This window comes from Pocillopora damicornis, chromosome 5 (genome assembly GCF_964200805.1).
Source record: "Pocillopora damicornis chromosome 5, jaPocDami1.2, whole genome shotgun sequence".
Taxonomy (NCBI): Eukaryota; Metazoa; Cnidaria; class Anthozoa; order Scleractinia; family Pocilloporidae; genus Pocillopora; species Pocillopora damicornis.
In genome coordinates this window covers 17476314-17495863 of record NC_142674.1, presented here as the reverse complement: position 1 = coordinate 17495863, position 19550 = coordinate 17476314, and the positions used below count along the sequence as shown (strand labels likewise).

Sequence of the window (19550 nt, the reverse complement as noted above, 5' to 3'; positions counted from 1 at the left end):
TTGATGACATGAATATCCGTGAATTTCAGCTGTCTTGAAAGAAAGGCTTTGTAAATATATATGGAAATCGATGAACATGTTTGATTAGTTTTTTTCCTCCATATCTCATACAGCCTGACTATCAAGCAGGAGGCGACCAGCTAACTTTGGTTTTTGTTCCGTTTTTGTCGTTTCAATCCACCTCTTGAAATCATTTTTTAATACTTCAAAGATCCTCAATCTTAGATTTTCTATTGATAGTTACATGTAAATCAAATAAATACAAGCGACATGTACAAAATATGCCATTCCTTCAATGCGGTTATCCGAGCAATATTACAAGGAAACGACACAAAGATAGATTTAGATTTATGATACTTACGGCCAGCTGATTGGCGCAGGTAAGACATGAAAGAAAAGGAAAAGTTACTCAATTGGTCTATTAGTATCATCACAATGCCGTTAAGCTCAATGAAATTTTGGTTGTGGCGCACTGGCGACAAAAGTTTACATGTAAAAGAAAAATTTATTGGTAAGCTCTACATTAGCAATTTAATACCCCCTGTGTTGCGACCGTTCGCGTTTTCGCCTTTTCGCGGTCAATCAATACAGTCAATTAAGGCAATGCCGGTGAGTGTATGACTATATTTCTAGAAAAGCTTTTTTCAAATTAATATGCTAACGCTTGGGGAACTCAATATACTCGAGAAATCCCGAAGTGTTCATTCACTGCATGCATGCGTAACAATGGTTGCTTTAAAAATTTTTCATATAGAGCATTTTACGTTGCAAAGTACAAATCATCATTTCTGGTCTCCCAATAAATGCATTTGATTTTGTCCAACTGTAAGATACAAAAGGAGTTATCTCGTATATGAAATCGCCGCTATCTCATTCAACTAATTGCAGTTTATTTCATTCGATTTTAAAGTGACTTTGGCCATCACAAGAACCGTTTTCATTCCGTTAAAGTTCTTAATCTAAAGATGGCCCAATGTGACGGCATTCAACCAATAGCCAGATCAGTTTTGTAAAACTACCTCTGCATATGATTTATTTTATTTCACTGTCTTGGAGGTGATCTTGGAAATGTGGTGTTCTTGGAAAATATAGATTTTTTTCTATATTTTTGAAAAGAGAGTTAGCCTTGCAATTTAATATTACTTTTTGAGAATAGCATTTTTACGCTAACCCTATATAGAGAATAAGAAGATGTACAGAAATAGAAGATCAACCACAGTACTTACTGCATTGTTCGTCTGATCCATCACTACAGTCAGTGTCTCCATCGCAGCGGTAAGACGCTGGGATACACTTTTGCTGATTTGCACAAGCAATCTTATCGCCTCGACAAGTTACTGGCAGATGATTAAAAGTAACACATAAACCGTGACAAAACGTTGGCACTTCTTGTACGTTTTTTACCAAAAATATATAATGAATATTAACGGCTACTTCACGACTTGAGCAGCTTACTTTTGCTGATTGATCCTTTGTGACTGACATTTTGCAGTAACTTTTCATCAAAGATCAAGCTTGATAACCGTTAACGTCCGCTTTACATCTTTTCAGTTTATCGTTATGATTTTATCGAGTTCTGTATTTAATAATCTTTTCGTCGATTCAGCCCGTGCCAATTTTTTCTCCGGATGGCGCCTAAGGTCAGTACTCTGTCCCAAACGTAGCCGGATATAATTTCTTGATGGCAACAAACTCCTGAGGTTAGTTTCCCTTTGTTCTCGATGAGAGATAAAGCCTTCCAATTTACTGAAACTCTCACGAAACGATTGGAGTACATACGTCTACATCATACACAATTCAGAAGTTCACTGACTCGACTGTATGTGATGAGATTTACTTTAACCATCATTGTTATTATTACCATCATTAAAAATAAACATTTATTGTCCGTTGAAATTTTCATGGAAACATTTTAGGATGGCGAGTTTTCGATGAAATGTTGCAAATACCAGTAAGACACGCGAGCGAGCTTCTTACCTGAGATTTAAAGCTTTTCTCATTTTTTTTTTTAAATGTAACGCCAGCATGAGATATTGAATGGTTTAGACCGGTTGTTACAAGTACTTAGTGTATCAGTTCTATCAAAATTTGGTGTAACGGGTCCTCTAAGGTCTCCTTCAGATACAGAAAAGCCTGTTCAGAATAGGGTTGGAATTTATAATGTATCTAACATGCTAAACTTCTTTTGGTTATAAGGTTTCACAGGGAATCACTCGGTTGACTAAAAGTTAAACATTACAAAATGGCAGTAGCAACATACTCGCAGATGTGCAGGGGACGGCTACCAGCATGAGCAGTAGAACAACCTGGGGATTCATGACAATCTTTGTGGAAACAAAAAAAGGTAAAAAAAAATCAAAATCGGATGTAGTCAAATCGTTCCTTTTTTGGTAGGAAAGTAAGCAATCCGCTGATTGTTGCGCTGCCTAGTTAAGTTCTCCCACCGATAAAGGAACGATAGGCAGTCTGAGACTGCATGTGGCCACTGATATAGCTTCTGATACAGCACAGTGACCAATTGACTTTCAACCAATAATTCAAAGGTAACAAATAATCATATAAATAATAACAATGATAGCAACAGAAATAATAATTCATAGAGGTCTAGCTCGAAAACCTAACGGTTCCTCCAGCGTCTAGGCTCCAAAAATGGTACAACTATGTTTATTTTGCCTGTTCATTATAATCATTTTTCTTATTTCATTGTAATTCCATTTTTTTTTTAGAAATAAAGACTTGTTGTTGTTGTAGTAGTAATTATAATAATGATAATGATGATAATGATGCTACTATGGTCACAAGCTACTGAGAAACGGTCGAAATTACGTTTGAAAACTTGTTGTGCAATTTGATATTTCACCGTCAGAACTTAGAATGAAGATTGTATGTTGACATTAGCAACAATGAAATGTTCTGATATACACAGTGCAGCTCAAAGATAAGGGGACATTGTAGAGAAGTACCATGCGCACGTATCAAGCGAGATACGTCGACATACTCGCACAAATACGTGTATGTCTTTCTCGTATGGGCCTTTGTTATTCATTGCTCTACCTGTGCTTTGAGTGGCATTGAGTTGTAGAAAAAAGAGATTAACTATGTTACTTGTTCGTCACAGCATTCCTGAAGCCACTGTAAGTGACTTCTGAATAGGCAAGCTTAACGAGAATTTTATCACCAATCTGCTCCTTACAGATACTCATTCCAACAAGGTAAAAGAAACTGAATTCGACAAAAACCGAGACTTCTTGATATGACATTTGATAGAGCATTGTTGAGCATCAAAAGTTCAACGCGTTTCAAATAAGCAATTACCTTCGATGCAAGGTGTCTTAGAGAGAAACCCCGAGAAAATAGATAGTTACTCGCGGGAAAAAGAACGTTCTCTTGAGATAGAAAAGAAAATGATAATAGTCTTTAAGTTATTAGTAGTTAGCCGTTTCCTTTAGAACGAGCGGCCAAGAACAAGTAATGTAGATTAACCAAATCATAATAGCTAATTTAACCGACAGGTGCTGTAAAGAAAAATGTCCAACAAGTCTTTTTTTCAAATATTATAGCGCACGGTCGTTTCCCGTCCTCAGAATTTCATGATCTCTTCCACGGATTTTTTTTTTCCCTCTAATGTTGTCATGTTTTCTTCCTATTTAATGTACTATTTTAAGACAAAATATTTCAGCAGTTTTTTCTTTTTTTGTCAAGAGGAAAACAGGTAAATGTGCGAATATAATTCAGGTATAACGACCACTTAGATATAGAACTATAGAAGCAACGCTTATCCAAAAAGCACTTTATCAGAGATAAAACATACAGAAACAAAGTACTCTAAAAATATTGGCCCAAAATGCTAAATATACCGAGATAATGGTATTAACACAACTACACTCTTATGTCTGTCGAAGTCACCCTGATCAGAATTAAAATCAGTACTTGTATGGTACTAAAAACCATTAGCTTTAAAATAATTATTTAACAACCGAGTCGAAATAATAGAGATGATGATCATCGGCGATGATCAATTATACACGGCACATCATCAGCAGGTAACAACTGAATTACACAATATTTAGAATTACCATGTTTTCAATGGTCCACACGGTAAAAAAATAGCCTAGAAAAAAATTACCTTTCTCTAAGGTGTCTCTCTGAAAATGAATAGATTCCTGCCGAACAAAGTCGAAAGTCGCTGAATATAAATATTCCTTCCGTGATAGCAAAAACCAAAAAAAGGAAGCCGGTGCCGTTAACTTTGCATAAAGATGTATTTCAGAATCCAATTCTCTTTAAATGTTGATGACCTCACCTCGAATAGAGCAAGTAAGAGGGCAAGAAAATTATAAGCTTGCAGCCATCTGGAGAATGCAATTAACTTCTGAATAAACGGGTTTCTATAAATATAATTTTATTATCACTTGGTTCCGTAATGATAGTCAATCCAACACTTTAGAAAATTCACCTCGAGAGTAACTGAGGCATCTTATGGTTCTTATGAAATTTTTTATAACACTATTAAGAATAAAACGTTCAAGGCTTTTCAAATGAGCAAACACCTTTGACGCTGAATAATTCTAAGGAGAAACCTCCCGTAAAAAAATTAGATAGTTATCAGATAGGTAAACACTGCTCTGTTGGGATAGAAAAGGCGAGAATAACAATAACAATCGCAGTAATGACGATGATGATACATGTAAATAATAAAAATACTAATAACCATACTAATAAAATGATTAATGGTAATCTATAGATGGGTAAATTCTCATGTAGCTTTAATGTTTTCGAATACCGTTGCTGATTAGCATAATATTCTTCTTGTTGATCAAAAATTAGAATCATGACATCATCATTGTTTTGAATCAGCCAATCAAGTGAGAGATCCTTGAAGCTTGAAGCCATTTGGTGACAAATAAAGTTTAGTGGCGTCATTAGACTGTTTCAACCGTCAGCTGTCAAGCAATTTTCCCATTTCCAACAGTTTCTAATTTCCTTTCTCTTTGTCTTTCTTCGTTTGTTTTTTGTTTTTGTTTGTCGTTTTAGTTTGGTCTTGTTTTGCTTTTCAAGTGTATATTGATTCGTCTTGCTTTTTCTATAACGTTTCTGTTCATTTTTTAGACAGTTATCAGTAATTGGCAAGCGTTTATTTGCGATCAGCGGCCTTCCTTTGAAGCTTTATTTTATCCTTTTCGCTTGAAAACATGAAAAATGAGCATTGCTGCCCCTGAACTCTCAGCTTGAATTCTTGGCTGTGCTATCAGGAAATCACAAATGGAAAATTAGCGTTTTCATTCAAACTGTATCAGCGTGAAAATTATTCGCGCTATGATATGTATCGCTCTCTTTAAGAGTATTTTTTTTTCAGAGAATGCTTTATAAGTTGCATTGCTCTCAAGGCTCTTGAGTAATTGCGTCAAATTTAAATCAGTGTAAGCTCTGTTTTAATTGATTACGGCTTTGATGTCGAGAGTCTCTTGTGATTTTTGAGATATCTCATAGCAAGTGTAGGCGGATCTGCACTCAACGCCTGTACTTAGAATGACTCGCCGAAGCAGTGCACTTTGCTTTCAAAACAGATGGCTGTCATTTTTTGCAAGATTTCAGGACACATTTTTTTTTTATTTCAAGAATTCATACCTGTTGGTATCCATATTTGATTTAATTTCGCCTTATATCGTATTTCTGTCAATCGTTAATTAGCGACTTAATTATTCCTTGAATTTTTAAAATCTAAGGACATATCTCCCCGTTTGAAATTTAATCGATCTTTTTATTATTCCAAGTTTGGAAAGAAGAAAAAGAATTTCTTTGTTGAATGAGAAGATATATGGCTAACACAAACCATAGGCAGCCTTAATATCACATATTTTTGGATCCTGTCTCTTGTGTTTTATCGTCAACCGATCATTAGCAAGTCTTGACACGTTCAAAGTTACAAACACTTGTAAAGACAACATACTTGACAAAATATTCTAGAGAGTTTTTTTCCGCACTGCAAATTTTTGGCACGTCAAGAATTTTAGAGGAAATGTCAGAGTCACGCACGCTACGCTTTCGTTTACAAGTACAATTTCGCTTTGCAAATTATTTGCGATCTTTCATCTAGGGATTGAGCACAAATCAGATGAAGGATGACCCAGGCAAAGGTCTGGTTGTGTTATTGCAATAGTAATAATAATAATCATGTGCAATAATAGATATGTTTTTTTATTTTTTGGTTTAGCTGCAAAAATTAGAGACTAACTTTTGCGCTTACGCTAAAGCAATATCATCAAGGTATCTTGTGTGACAGGCATTCAAGCCTTAAGATACAAGTCGGAGTTAAATATATTGTCAAAAGCGATTTCAATCAATTTTATTTCCACTAAAAATTTGTAGAATTCCGCGCAAATCTTGTCAATTTTGCGAAAGTTCTTGATTTGAACGATGTTTTCGACAACTTTTCGATATGACGAAATAAAAGCACTTGCTGTATTGATCACACGGTGAGCCTCCAGTTCTCCTTTTGTTTGCAAATAAATCACACAAGAATGCTTGTGGAAAATCAAATAATTTTATTTGTCATGCAAACCTTGGGTTCATTAACTCGCGCAGCTACAGAAAGGGATCACGTGAGGGCGAGGAAGCCAATTAGCTGAAACTTGTCAGTCAAACAAATTAGACCTGTTGCCGACACTCGACTAAGCTAAGTGAAAAGATCAAAGGTACTTCAAAGCTCGTGTGCTCTAAGATGAGCGCTCTATCCAATGTTGAGCCGTGTTTATGGAAAAGTAAAATAGCGAGTGTTGTTCATTTACGTATGCTGAAGGAAGAACTGGTGATTTTCAACTTCGTTCATGAAAAGCGCTTATCTTAACACGGTGTCAACAGACTCACCGCCAAATGGCTTGTTTCGACCGCGTATCGTTGGGTTTTCTTTTACATTTGTGCCTGTGGCCTTTTCATCGAGTGGACGGCACCGTTATTAATATTTATTGATCGTTAGAGCCGTATAGTATTTTAGCTAATTTAAGTAGACTGGGATGGACGAATTGCACGCTTGAAGCATCGAACACCGACGAACACACTACTCTTCTTCAAATTCTGTCTATTGTTTAACAAACGGTTATTGCGAATGATTCGCAAGCCAGACTGCACATCTCTACAGCTCAATTCGTTTAATAGTTTTGTATCATCGACTTCCAAATTTAGTTCAGCAGAGAGGACTCAAAGACCTCTGACCGTGACAATTTTTGGAAAAAACTGCTTTAGAAAGCTTCAGAGAAAAGTGTCTTGGACCGCTCCAGTCGGAACACGTGTGCTTCGATTGAAAGACTTCATTCACGAAGAAGATCCTGCGTCACCAAGGCTTAGAGATACACCATGGAGAAAGTATTTCAGATTCGACGCCAAATCCGATTATTTGGTGCTTCGAAAATCGTTACCTAGACTTCAAGAAAACACTCTGGTAGTGGAGTTGGTATTTCCGGTTGGTTCTAAGAATGCGAGTGGAAATAAACGTCAAGTTCTTGTAGCGCGACTTGAGTTGTTTATCGATAAAAACGCAAACAATTTTGCCAAGAAGTTACGCCGATTTCGTCGTCGACCACAGAAAACAGCTCCCCGTTTCTCCAGCTCTCAGTTAATTGCTAAGGTTAGAGAAAATCGTCCCGTAGGAACAAGCGTTATTATGATTCAAGCACAAGATACGAACAATGGGTACACTGGGAAAATTAAATACTCGATGGAAGCGTCGCAGAATTTACTCAGTCTGTTGTTCTTTGGGATCGATCCTAACACGGGATTAATAAAAACTTCAGCTTCTTTAGATCGTGAAAAGATGCCGACGTACTATTTGCGTATCAAAGCCGAATACGAACAAGATAGATCGTTGTATGCTGAAGCAGATCTGACCATATATGTCGATGATTTAAACGACAACGCGCCGAACTTCGAATCATCCTCCTACAGAAAAGTCATACCAGAGGATATTTATATCGGAGAGACGGTCCTTGATGTGCGGGCACGCGATTTAGATACAGGTTCCAATGCAGATATCCCTTACAACATCATTAATAATAGTGGTGTTAACAGTGCATTTGCAATTGGTCAGAGTAGTGGTTCAATAACTGTAGACAAACATCTGGATCGAGAAACTGTACAGCAATACTCCCTTACTGTCCAGGCAAGTAATAGTGCATCCCCTCCTTTGACAGGCCAGGCTACTGTGCGAATTACTGTTACTGATGTCAAGAGAGAATACTCCTAAAAGATTCCTGAAAACATCAAAACAGGGGAGCTAGTTTTGACTGTAAATGCATCAGATGAGGACTTTGGCACCAATAGTGAAGTCACCTACAGTTTTAGCAGTGGTAATGACCAGGAACTTTTTTCTATCAATCATCTTAATGGTCAGATCAAAGTAAACAAGAAACTTGATTATGAGTACATTCCAGTGCATACACTTTTTGTGATGGCCTAAGACAAAGGCAAGTCACCAAATTACAATGAAACCTTGGTGGAGATATATCTTATTGATGTCAATGACAATCCACCTCAGTTTGTGAATTTTGATTTTCAAGAAATGGTCTTGGAACGTGAGAGTGTAGGACACACCTTTACACATGTTACTGCATTTGACGCAAATGATGGTACAAACCAACAGATCATTTACAGTTTAGTGGAGTTCAATTTACCATTCGGTATTAACAGCCAAACTGGGGACCTGTACCTTACCAGAAAATTAGACAGAGACACAGTGAATCGATATGTATTTCACGTCAAGGTTAAAGATAAGGGCAGGCCCCCAACGAGCAGCCAAACTTAAGTGACCGTCAATGTGGGAGACATAAATGACAATCCTCCAAGATTTTCAAAATCCATTTATTTTGGTTCAGTGGAGGAGAATGCTGGATTTGGAACAAACATTGTTCAGGTGACAGCTACTGACCCTGACCTTGGGCAGACTACCATCTTTCACAGTCTCCAGATGTCTATTCCTAGTTAAAGACAATGCTTTTGAATTTCTGGTAATGGTGTTATAACATTATCATGTAGACTGGACTTCAGCAAGACTACATGTAGATTCTACTCATTAACAGTAAAAGCTAGTACAGTCACTTGGAAAGCTCTGCAGGTGTGCGTATTAATGTAACTGGTGCTAACACTCACAAGCCCATTTTCCAACAACGTATTTACCGACAAAGGATTAGCGAGGCTACCGCAGTTGATGGAAGGGTTCTTATTGTCAAGGCAACTGATGGTGACCAAGGATTGAATGCTAAACTGACCTATGCAATTGAACAATCTCTGCAAGACTTTAAAATCAATTCTAAAACTGGTGAGATCACTGTGTTGCATCCTTTAGATCGCAAAACAACTTCACAGTACAGGTTTGAAGTGAGTTCAACTGATCATGGTAATCTGCTGTTTAAAGGAACTGCTAATGTACATACATGTATAACAGTAACAGATGTAAATGACAACACACCAAGATTTTTACAGTCCAACTATGAAAAATCCATTCTGGAAAATGTACAGCCTGGAACACGCGTTTTGGAAGTCTCTGCAGTTGATGATGATGTGGGTTCAAATAAAACCGTTATCTACTCATTTGCAAAAAAAATGGTAAATACATCTAATTTACTGTTTGATATTTCATCATGAGTTACACGCATAAGTAACCCTCAAATAGGGTAATTTAGTGTTATCAACTGAGTTGGTAACTCACCATAAAGAGTTATAAAGCTGATGTTTCAAGTGTTAGCCCATGGTCATGGCCTTGAGAAAGGGCCAAGGCTTGAAACATTAGCTTTGTAATTCTTTAAGGTAGCCAATCTGTATGTTATCAACTCAGTTGATAATAATGGATTACCCTGTTCCTCCACCAACGCAGCACCATACAGTAGTTTCTTTAGAAACTTAACCCTCTTAATCCCCAAATACTTGCATGTAGTTCTATAGACAGAATCAGTCTGATAACATATTTCAATTTCAGGTGTTCATTTGTATTTCCCTGTTGTTTTGTAGACATTTATAGCTTAGTAATCCCTAACCCTTTGCTGCTTAACATCAGTATACAAGTTCTCCATACTGCTCTCTATACATTTTCAACCAACAAGGAGAATTTGTAGAACAGTGAAGAGTTTCTTGGATTTGTGATCATTTCCTTTTTCTCATGACCTCAATGTTTGATCCAGAGGTAAAACTGTTGGGAGTAATTAGATGTTTATCATTCTTAGGGATTAAAGGGTTAAAGATGTAAAAACTGTTGCTTTTTTTTACAACATTCCAAATCTTTTCACTTAAAATTCATGTTAAGCTACACTGTCTAACACTGGTGCATGTCTAAAATTGGTTAACATGTTTTAGCAAGAGTGGGTGAAGAAAAATCTACTCAGTGACACTCTTGGCTGCTTCTTGTGTTCTTGTTTTTTTTGTTCTATTTACATTTGGACATCTGCTGTGATCTGAACAGACCCATGGCAACATTGAATGTGTTTGTTTTTACATAATAATAAAAGCACAATGTTGTTGGCCCTCTACAGCCTAACATCAGTATGCATAATCTCCATACTGTTGTCTATACATTTCCTAAGGTGCTGATGAGGAGAATTTGATAAACCATCAAGAGCCTCTCTTGTTTATGATCATTTCCTTTGTTTTTGTGACCTTAATGTGTGATTCTGGGGGATATTTTAAGGAGAAATTAGATGCTAGTCTCTCTTAGGGGTTAAAGGGTTGATAGGTTTCAAGTACAGGTATTGATTAAGTGATTTATGATTGTGTTCTTATGAATATTTTTGGTTGTTGTTCTTGTATTTTTCAATTCTCATCTAGGTGATGGAGGTGGTGCTTTTCAAATTGATAACAATCAGGGAATCATCAGAACTTGATCGTGAAACAATTCCAGAATATGAACTGACTGTGGTTGCTGTCAACAAAGGCAGACCATCAATGAAGTCAACCGTGAAAGTCAAGACAACACTGGAAGATGTTTGTGACAGTAAACCAAAATTTGAAAAGGATCCGTATGTAGTGTTTCTTGATGAAGATGTGAGAATGCATTCCAATGTGGTCACCGTGAAAGCAGTGTCCCAAGACCTTGTTCAAGATGGTGAGATTTTTTACAGCATTGTGTCTGGCAATGATCCATTAACATTTGTCATTCAGAAAAATGGTGTGATCGTGACCAAGAGATTGTTAGATTATGAAACAAACTCTGAGTATATACTTATAGAATCAAGGATAATTAAGTCGAAGAAATATGCAACTTCCCCTTACCGACATCCAGAAAGAGCTGCTTGTCACACACTGACTATACTGACAAATCCAACACCTACAGCTCATTAAAGGTGGTATTCCGCTCAGTTGGAGTGCAAACTAATTACAGATGCCCCATGCCATAGTGATGGTGGTTGTAAAAATGTTCTTGGAAGCAGGTTCACCTGTCAGTGCAAAGATCTGAATGAAGTTGATGGGTCACTGTGCCAACTGAAAAAACGTGCAGTTTTGAAAAAGGATCATTTGTTGCCTTTCCTGGTAAGGATTTATTTGTAGTTACATGTACTATAATTCCTAGAATAAGCTCTTCTACTTTACTTTGGTAAGCACCCCTTCTAAAACTTGTCACTTCTGCATGACTGCATGGGCCACTTGATACTCAAGTGGACTTTACTCTTTTTTACTGAATTTGACTGAATTTCACACAGGATTGAAAATGGATGAAAAAACTGACAGAATTAAGACATAATGGATTTTTGAATGTTGAGGTTTTTAAAGTTAAGTGCTGGTGTTGTGTAACAAATAGATTATTAATATGGGAGGTGACTTGAAATCAAACAAGTTAGTCACATATACTGTGTTAGGAGCATTGTGTTCCAATCCAGGTGCTACTTCTACCTTGTGTTGGGGGATGGAATTTCAATTGTTGTGAGGCTTTTTGTGAGTTTAAATGTATTGGTTTACTATCCTTCATGTAGGTCTAAAAGGTAATTTTATGTTAACCCTTTTCAGCCAAACATCAGTACCCATATTCTCCATACTGTTCTCTGTACATTTCCTAAGTTAACCTATAACTCCCAAGATCTGATTGTTAATTCTCCCCTGTAGCTGCTATACATTTCCTTGTAAATTAGTTACGAGAACTTGGTGCTACAGTAGATCAAGATAGCAGCTTCTACCTGATAAGTTTGAATTTTCTCATTACTTGTTTGCTGAAGAATGTATGGATATTGTAGGGAGAAGTTTTATGTTAATCACTTCTGGGAGTTAAAGGGTTAATGACAAGGAGACTGTACAACAATCAAGAGCTTCTTTAGCTGGTGATCATTTCCTTTATTCCAGGGACTTTAATGAGTGATTTAGGGGTGATATTGTAATGAGCAATTAGATGCTGGTCACTCTTAGGGGTGAATGGATTGTTACTCAATGGCACTGTTTGTAGTTTGTTTTGACATGATGATGATGATGATGATGATGACTTTATATTTTTTCTAGCATTGAAACAAAGATGGCATTTACACATACAGATGGAGTTTACCACCACTGAGCACAGTGGGCTTTTGCTCTTCAATGGATGGTGCAATGGAAAACATAACTTTATTGCAGTGGAAGTGTGGCAAGGACAAATTTGGTGCAGGTTGTCACTGTTTTCCCACAAAGTCATTGTTACATCAAATGTAAATGGTGGTGTCATTGATGGCAATTGGCATAAAGTAGAAGTGGCATTGCAGAACAGGGTAAGAATCATTTTGGAAAAAAATTTACGATATGAATTCCATTTTATTTGTGTATATGCACATGAATGTTGAATTACATTTTATTTCATCAAGAACCTTTTATACCATGTAAGTCTTCTGTTCAGTTAACCCTTTAACTCCCAAGATCTGAGAGTCAATTCTCCCCTCTAGCTGCTGTTCATTTTCTTTAAATTAGTTACAAGAATCTGGTAGAATCAGGTCAAGATAACAACTTTGAGTATTCTTGTTACCTGTGTAATGGATAATGTTTGGATATTATAATTACGTGTTTGTTACTTCTGGGAGTTGAAGGGTGAAGGAGGCAATGAGAAATTCAATTTATTTTGTATCACAGTCTGTTACTTTTTTTTCTGGTACTTTACAATTTGCAAAGTTCTGAACTAGATGTTACTTTAAATTTGTAAACTAATTCAAACTGACATGTACCTACAGGTAAAGTGTAAAACTACAGATTGGAGCTTTTCTAGAGCAATATTCACATAATGGTTTCAATATGTTTATGAGTGTCCTGTGATTTTGTGGCTTAAACTTTTTTACTCTTAAGGTTATATGTATTTTTGGTGGCCAATGACCTGTAAACAACTCTTGTGTAATTTGAGGGTAAATATGTTAACTTCAGTTGTTAAGATTCTAGTGTCGAGGGTCATGTCTCAAACATATCTGACCATTCACATTACCATGGTATTTGCTGGTTGCACAATTGTGTGTTTGGTTGCTCAATATCAGGGAAAAAATAGCCAAAAATTGTATTATTTATGGAATTTTTTACTGATTTGAAGAGTGCAGTTTTGGAGTGGTGTATGTTACACAATACTTTTCATTTGACATTCCTTACAATGCACAAATTCCAATCATTTAAATTGATTAGAGAGCCTTATCTCTTAGAGTTGAAAATTGTTTTTTTTCTAAGGAACAATTTCATAAAATCATGCACTCAATCTTGGTTAAATTTCTCTGCATGGAAGCCAAAACCTGATAAAAATCTAAAACATATGTTTTTTCATTATTGATTAAACAAACCACCCAAAAGACATGATCAACTTTGCAATTATCTGCTTCTCTGTGCTAAAATTTTGATAGATATTACTGGACTATTTCACAGAGCTCAATTAGGGTAAAACTTCTGACTTCAAGAAAGTTTTCATGAAAATCAACACTTGCCTGTTTTTCCTCTTGATCATCCATTAAAAAAAAAAAACAACTCCACGCAAGACAAAAACAAGAAAACAAACTTGAAATTTTCACATGAAAACAACTACTACCATAATTTCTGGTTGTTTCCCTGCAGGTAATCTGTTGATTTTGCATTAAATGCATGCCACTGCGGGTAATAGGGAGGTGCGGGTTATGTGACAAATTTAAATTCTTCTGGAAGTTGAATTGAAAAAATTTCTCACCTACCTGCATTTCCATCTCAAATGAATTTTATTATATTAAAAGTGCCACAAAGCGGCACAAAAACATGATGCCGACTCGAGTTTATTTCATGCATAATTAGTTGTTAGTTAGTTAGTTATCCTGTACTCGATGCGCATAACGTGCGGGTTATTCACCAGTGCGGGTAATCTGTTAACTCCTTTTTTCGCTGTATGCAATAATCGGCCAGTGTGGGTTATCGGCCGTGCAGGTAAACGACTGAAAAATACGGTACCTTCATTGATAAACTCTGAACTTAAAGAAAGTCAAAATGTAAAGGAATGAAGATAAATATTTCCTTCTCAGATCAATAATTGGGATGTAGTCCTGTCTCTCCCTCCAGTTGCTATTTGTTATTTATTGGAGAGAATTCAAAGTTGCTTGTTTTCCATTGCAATTAAGCACTGAGTGGTGTGCAATGAAAATGCATGACCTATAAGTAATTCATTGTATTCTTTCAAAAGTAATTACAAGTTGAAGTATGACTTGCATTGTTTAAAAAAACGAAGAGGTCATGGGAAAATAATGGGCATCACACAACAAAGAGTCTGAACCTGTGAGAAAATACTAAAATATATCAATTCCTTTTGAATGTTGTTGATACTGAATTTTTAACTTAGAGAAAAGAAAACAAAAAGACTTTGGAATTATTTCTCTTCCAGTGTAGGCATGGCAATTACTGGTAGAAACCAAATAATCTGCAGCTGATAAGGGAGAGCCATATTCCAGACCTGCATCACTGTAGATGTAAAATCTCATTGAAATAACAGTTGTGGACCATTAATGTAAAAGAATGTAGTTGAGCCCAAAAAAACTTTTGGAGGGCATTAAATATGTAGTAGTGGAGTGCTACTGTTATTAGTTCTGTACAGAATCGTAATCAGATCATTGTTTTTCAAACTTGAATCTTTCATCCTGACTGCCCAGTTTTAATAATTAGAATTTTCCATCTAGGTTTTTCCTTTATCATTTCCTCATCATGTCTTCATACATTGTACAATTGTATAACCAGCATGCCCTCATCTGAATGAATGGTAGCCTAGGCCACTTTAATTTTGACAGATAATTCTACAAATTGGCTTTAAAAAAATGATCTGATCTCAGATGCCAGAAGGATAACTCAATAAATCTTTCTGCCCTTAATTCAGTAAGTGACTTTCCTGAGATGAACCTTTTCATTATTAGAAGTGATTAACATGTAACTTCTCCCTATGGTATCCATACATAATTATTAGAAGTGATTAACATGTAACTTCTCCCTATGGTATCCATACATAATTATTAGAAGTGATTAACATGTAACTTCTCCCTATGGTATTCATACATAATTCTGCAAACAGGTAATAAGAATACTCAGACTTATCAGTTACAGTTGTTTTCTTGATCTAACACCAAATCCTTGTAACTACAACTGTTATTTAAAAGGGAATGTGTAGCAGCAAGAGGGAAGAATTAACAATCACATCTTAGGAGTTAAAGGGTAAACTGCTATGTACATATATTGGAGGGATTTGACCCTTTCAGCAAACAACACTTTCACCTTTACCAGTAACCCTTTATTCATAATTCTCCTTACTGTCTGCCATATAGTTCCTCTGAAGTTAGTTGGGGGAATTTGGTAATGGATCAAGTAATAATCCCTAATTAAGATTTTTTTTTCCATCATGTGTCTGCTTCATATTGTATTAATATTGTAAGAAGAAATTCTGTCTTGGTCACTCATGGGAGTTTAAGGGTTAACCCCCTGTTACAATCCAGTATCCCAAGTTATCTTGTGTTTTACTTTGATGATCTCAGAGTTAGTCTTCACTTTATATTGAAAAAATTTAATACGTACAAGGATAAGTAACCCTTTTTTGAAGTGTTTTTTACCCAGTAAATCATTTTTTTTCTTTTTTCAGACTGGCATTATCATTGTTGGCAACTGTAAACTTGCAGTGGCAGTGAATTTTAGGACCAATGCAGCCTTCTTCCCATGTGCCACAGCACAGCAACTTCAAATTAAAGATGAATTGGAAAATTACAGGTACATTTTTATGCGAATGCACACCATCAGAGAGGCAGAGTGGCTGAGAGCTTAGGGTGCTGGCCAGGTGCTTAAGGTGCTGGCTAGGTGCTTGGGTGCCAGCCAAGTGCTTAGGGTGCTGGCCAGGTGCTTAAGGTGCTGGCTAGGTGCTTGGGTGCCAGCCAGGTGCTTAGGGCACTTGCCAAGTGCTAAGGGGACTGGCTAAGTGCTTAGGGCGCTGGACCTGTAATCTGGTGGTCCCAGGTTGTAGTTCTCCACTCAGCTACTTACTGGATTTGTTTTCAGTTGCCCTGAGTTTCACTCACTGGCTTTGCTCTGTTTGGCTGCCTTTTACTAGTTGGGAATCTTAAAAACTGTGTTGATGTTTATTTACTATGTTTACTTCCAATTTGTGTGTACATATATTGGAGGGATTTAAGTGTTTTTACCCTTTGACCCTTTCACCTTTACCTGTAACCCTTTAACTCCCAAGATCTCATTAAAAATTCTCCTTACTGTCTGCCATATATTACTTCTGAAGTTAGTTTGGGGAATTTGGTAATGGATCAAGTAATAATCCCCAATTAAAATTTTTCCTATTCTCATCACTTGTCTGCTTGATATTATATTGATATTGTAAGGAGAAATTCTGTCTTGGTCAATTATGGGAGTTAAAGGGTTAATCCCCTGTTAAAATCCAGTATTCCAGAGTTAGTCCTCACTTTATATTGAAAAAATTTAGTACATACAAGGGTTAGTGACCCTTTTTGAAATGATTTTTACCCAGTAATTTTTTTTTCTTGTTTAGACTGACATTATCATTGTTGACAACTGTAAGCTTGCAGTGGCAGTGAATTTTGGGACCAAAGTAGCCTCCTTCCCATTTGCTGCAGCACAGGAGCTTCAAATTAAAGATGAATCAGAAAATTACAGGTACATTTTTAAGTAAATGCACGCCATCAAGAAAGATCCAAGGAGTAGGCAGAGTGGCTGAGTGCTTAGGGCACTGGACTTGTATTCAGGTTGTAGTTCTCCACTCTGCTACTCACTGGATTTGTTTTCAGTTGCACTGAGTTCCACTTGTTGGCTTTGCTCTGTTTAAAGCCAATTTGGCTGCCTTTTACTAGTTTGGGTTCTTAAAAACTGTGTTGATGTTTATTTACTATGTTTATATCCGATTTTGTTTAAATTAATTATTTCTAAAATTTGTAAGCAAATTGAGAATAGAGAAATATATCTTACCAACTGTTAATAGTGTTATTATTATTATTATTATTATTATTATTATTATTATTATTAATCGTTATTATGGTTATTATTAATTATTATTATTAATCGTTATTATGGTTATTATTAATTATTATTATTAATCGTTATTATGGTTATTATTAATTATTATTATTATCATTATCATCAAAGGTTTAGGTATTTATAAGCGGGTCAATATATGCAATAATTTGAGTATAGTGGGTGACCTTTATTGTAAGATGTTTTTGACATGTTCTTGACCCCAAGCAGTGATTTTTTTTGTCAGATTACTTATGTCAAACTGCTGTTGGAGCTCTCGTTTTTGAGAGTCAAAGGGTCAACTGTAATCTTGAGAACTAGAACTTCCTGATCAGCGCGCTTTGATCACAAGTGTACACTTTTTTGCACTACTTGTCCTATACATAATTCTAGATATCTACTTACTTTTTAAATTCTCAAAATCGTGTATAGAATGTTTTTGTGTTGGGAATAAAAAGCGAACTGCAAATAGTAACACTGTGATCCTTTTTTTTTTTTTTCTTTAGCTCCTTGGATTTGACAGGCCCTCTTCTTCTCGGTGGGCTCGTGCTGCTACCAGTTATATTCCCAGTCCTCTACAAACATTTTACTGGCTGCATCAGAAATGTTTACATCGATCACAAGTTCTTGGACCTCAGTCAGCCATTGTACAACAACGGAACCAGTGCTAAATGTAAAGCAATGGGCAACACGTGCGCATATAAACCTTGCGAGCGAGGCACGTGTTTCAACATACTTGGTTCTCGCCGGTGTGACTGTCCCACTGGGTTTGATGGAAGTCGCTGTGAAACAATTATTGAATTTTTTTCTACGGATATGTAAGTGAACTTTCCTCTCGCATTTACTTTAGTTTGAAGCGTCCGGAAAAGTACGGAATCTTTTGGAATCTTTTCAAATGCTTGGTATCTAATATGCAGACAACAGTTCATGAGTTGTGCATGATAAAAGACACCTTATGAGCATTTAAATGTATGCGGTTCCTTGTTATGAGAAACATATCGTCGAGTTTGTCTGGTTTAGTGAATCTTCAATTAATAAATGCACGTACTTAATCACCGGTATTTTCGCCTTGAATTATCGATCCATACCAGATTTTGACCCGACAGTTCTGAGAAAAGAGCGAAAAATCAGTTTTTCTGTACATCTGACGAAGATCTGCCGGTTTCAAAAACCCTGTGAACAATCCTCAGAGTTGAAAGATTCCCTTCCTTAACGTTAAGGGCCGAGTTCCTCAAATACTGTCTTCTGTTGTGTCAGCAGTTTCTGTTTCTTAACCCTTTCACTGCCAAGATATCATTGGTGATTCTCCTTTCTGTCTCTCATACAATTCTTATGATGTTAGTTCTGAGAATTTAATATTGGATCAATTGATAATTCCTTAATTGATATTTTTCTTTATTCTCGTCGCTGGTCTGCTTGTCTGCAATTCTTACAATATTAGTTTAGAGAATTTAGTATTGGATCAGCTAGCTATCCCCGAATTGATGTTTTTCTTTATTCTCATTGCTTATCTGGTTGATATTGTATTAATTTTGTAAGGAGAAATACTGTCTTGGTCACTCATGGGAATTTAAGGGTTAAATTGGAGAGAAATTATCCAGGACTCCAGTTAGCGTTGATTTTCTGGGAGTCACGTTACCCTAAAATACCCCAACTAAGGAAAACGTCAATTTCTTATCACGAGTTCTTATATGGAAACCATTCATACAAACTTCCTTGTTCAACAGGTGTGAAATACACTGAGAGATTCTCAGGACAGAGTTTTAAGAGGGTGTCAGCCAACTCAAAGGTCAATCTTCCGTGGAGTGTTTCAATGAGATTCCGAACAGCCAAGACTTCAGGAACTCTGATTGAAACCTCTTTTTCGTCAGCATCTTCGGTGTTGGAGGTAACTTATGTAAATCAAGGTACATGTCATGGTATAAAAGTCATTGAATGTTCTTATACTTACGTGAACTTCGTTGCTATTTCAGTTGGTTGATGGTAAACTGTAATACAACTACAGAGGGCTGTTGGTTCTCCAATTGCCTCGCATAGCGGTGAATGATACCCAGTGGCATCACATCGAGATCCTCTGGACAGATTCTTCCCTTAACATAACAATGGACTAC

The 19550-nt window shown here is 36.4% G+C and overlaps 2 pseudogenes across 2 annotated transcripts; both read left to right on the top strand.

Moving 5' to 3' along the window:
* Positions 1–6139: 6139 nt before the first annotated feature.
* LOC149045709 (cadherin EGF LAG seven-pass G-type receptor 3-like) lies at positions 6140–11369 on the top strand (annotated as a pseudogene). The gene is made up of 3 exons (XR_016186908.1): positions 6140–9597; positions 10810–11086; positions 11315–11369. The product of XR_016186908.1 is annotated as a cadherin EGF LAG seven-pass G-type receptor 3-like (transcript).
* LOC149045708 (cadherin EGF LAG seven-pass G-type receptor 2-like) lies at positions 11326–19320 on the top strand (annotated as a pseudogene). Its single transcript, XR_016186480.1, has 5 exons — positions 11326–11511; positions 12469–12710; positions 16961–17085; positions 17946–18257; positions 19167–19320. The product of XR_016186480.1 is annotated as a cadherin EGF LAG seven-pass G-type receptor 2-like (transcript).
* Positions 19321–19550: the final 230 nt, after the last annotated feature.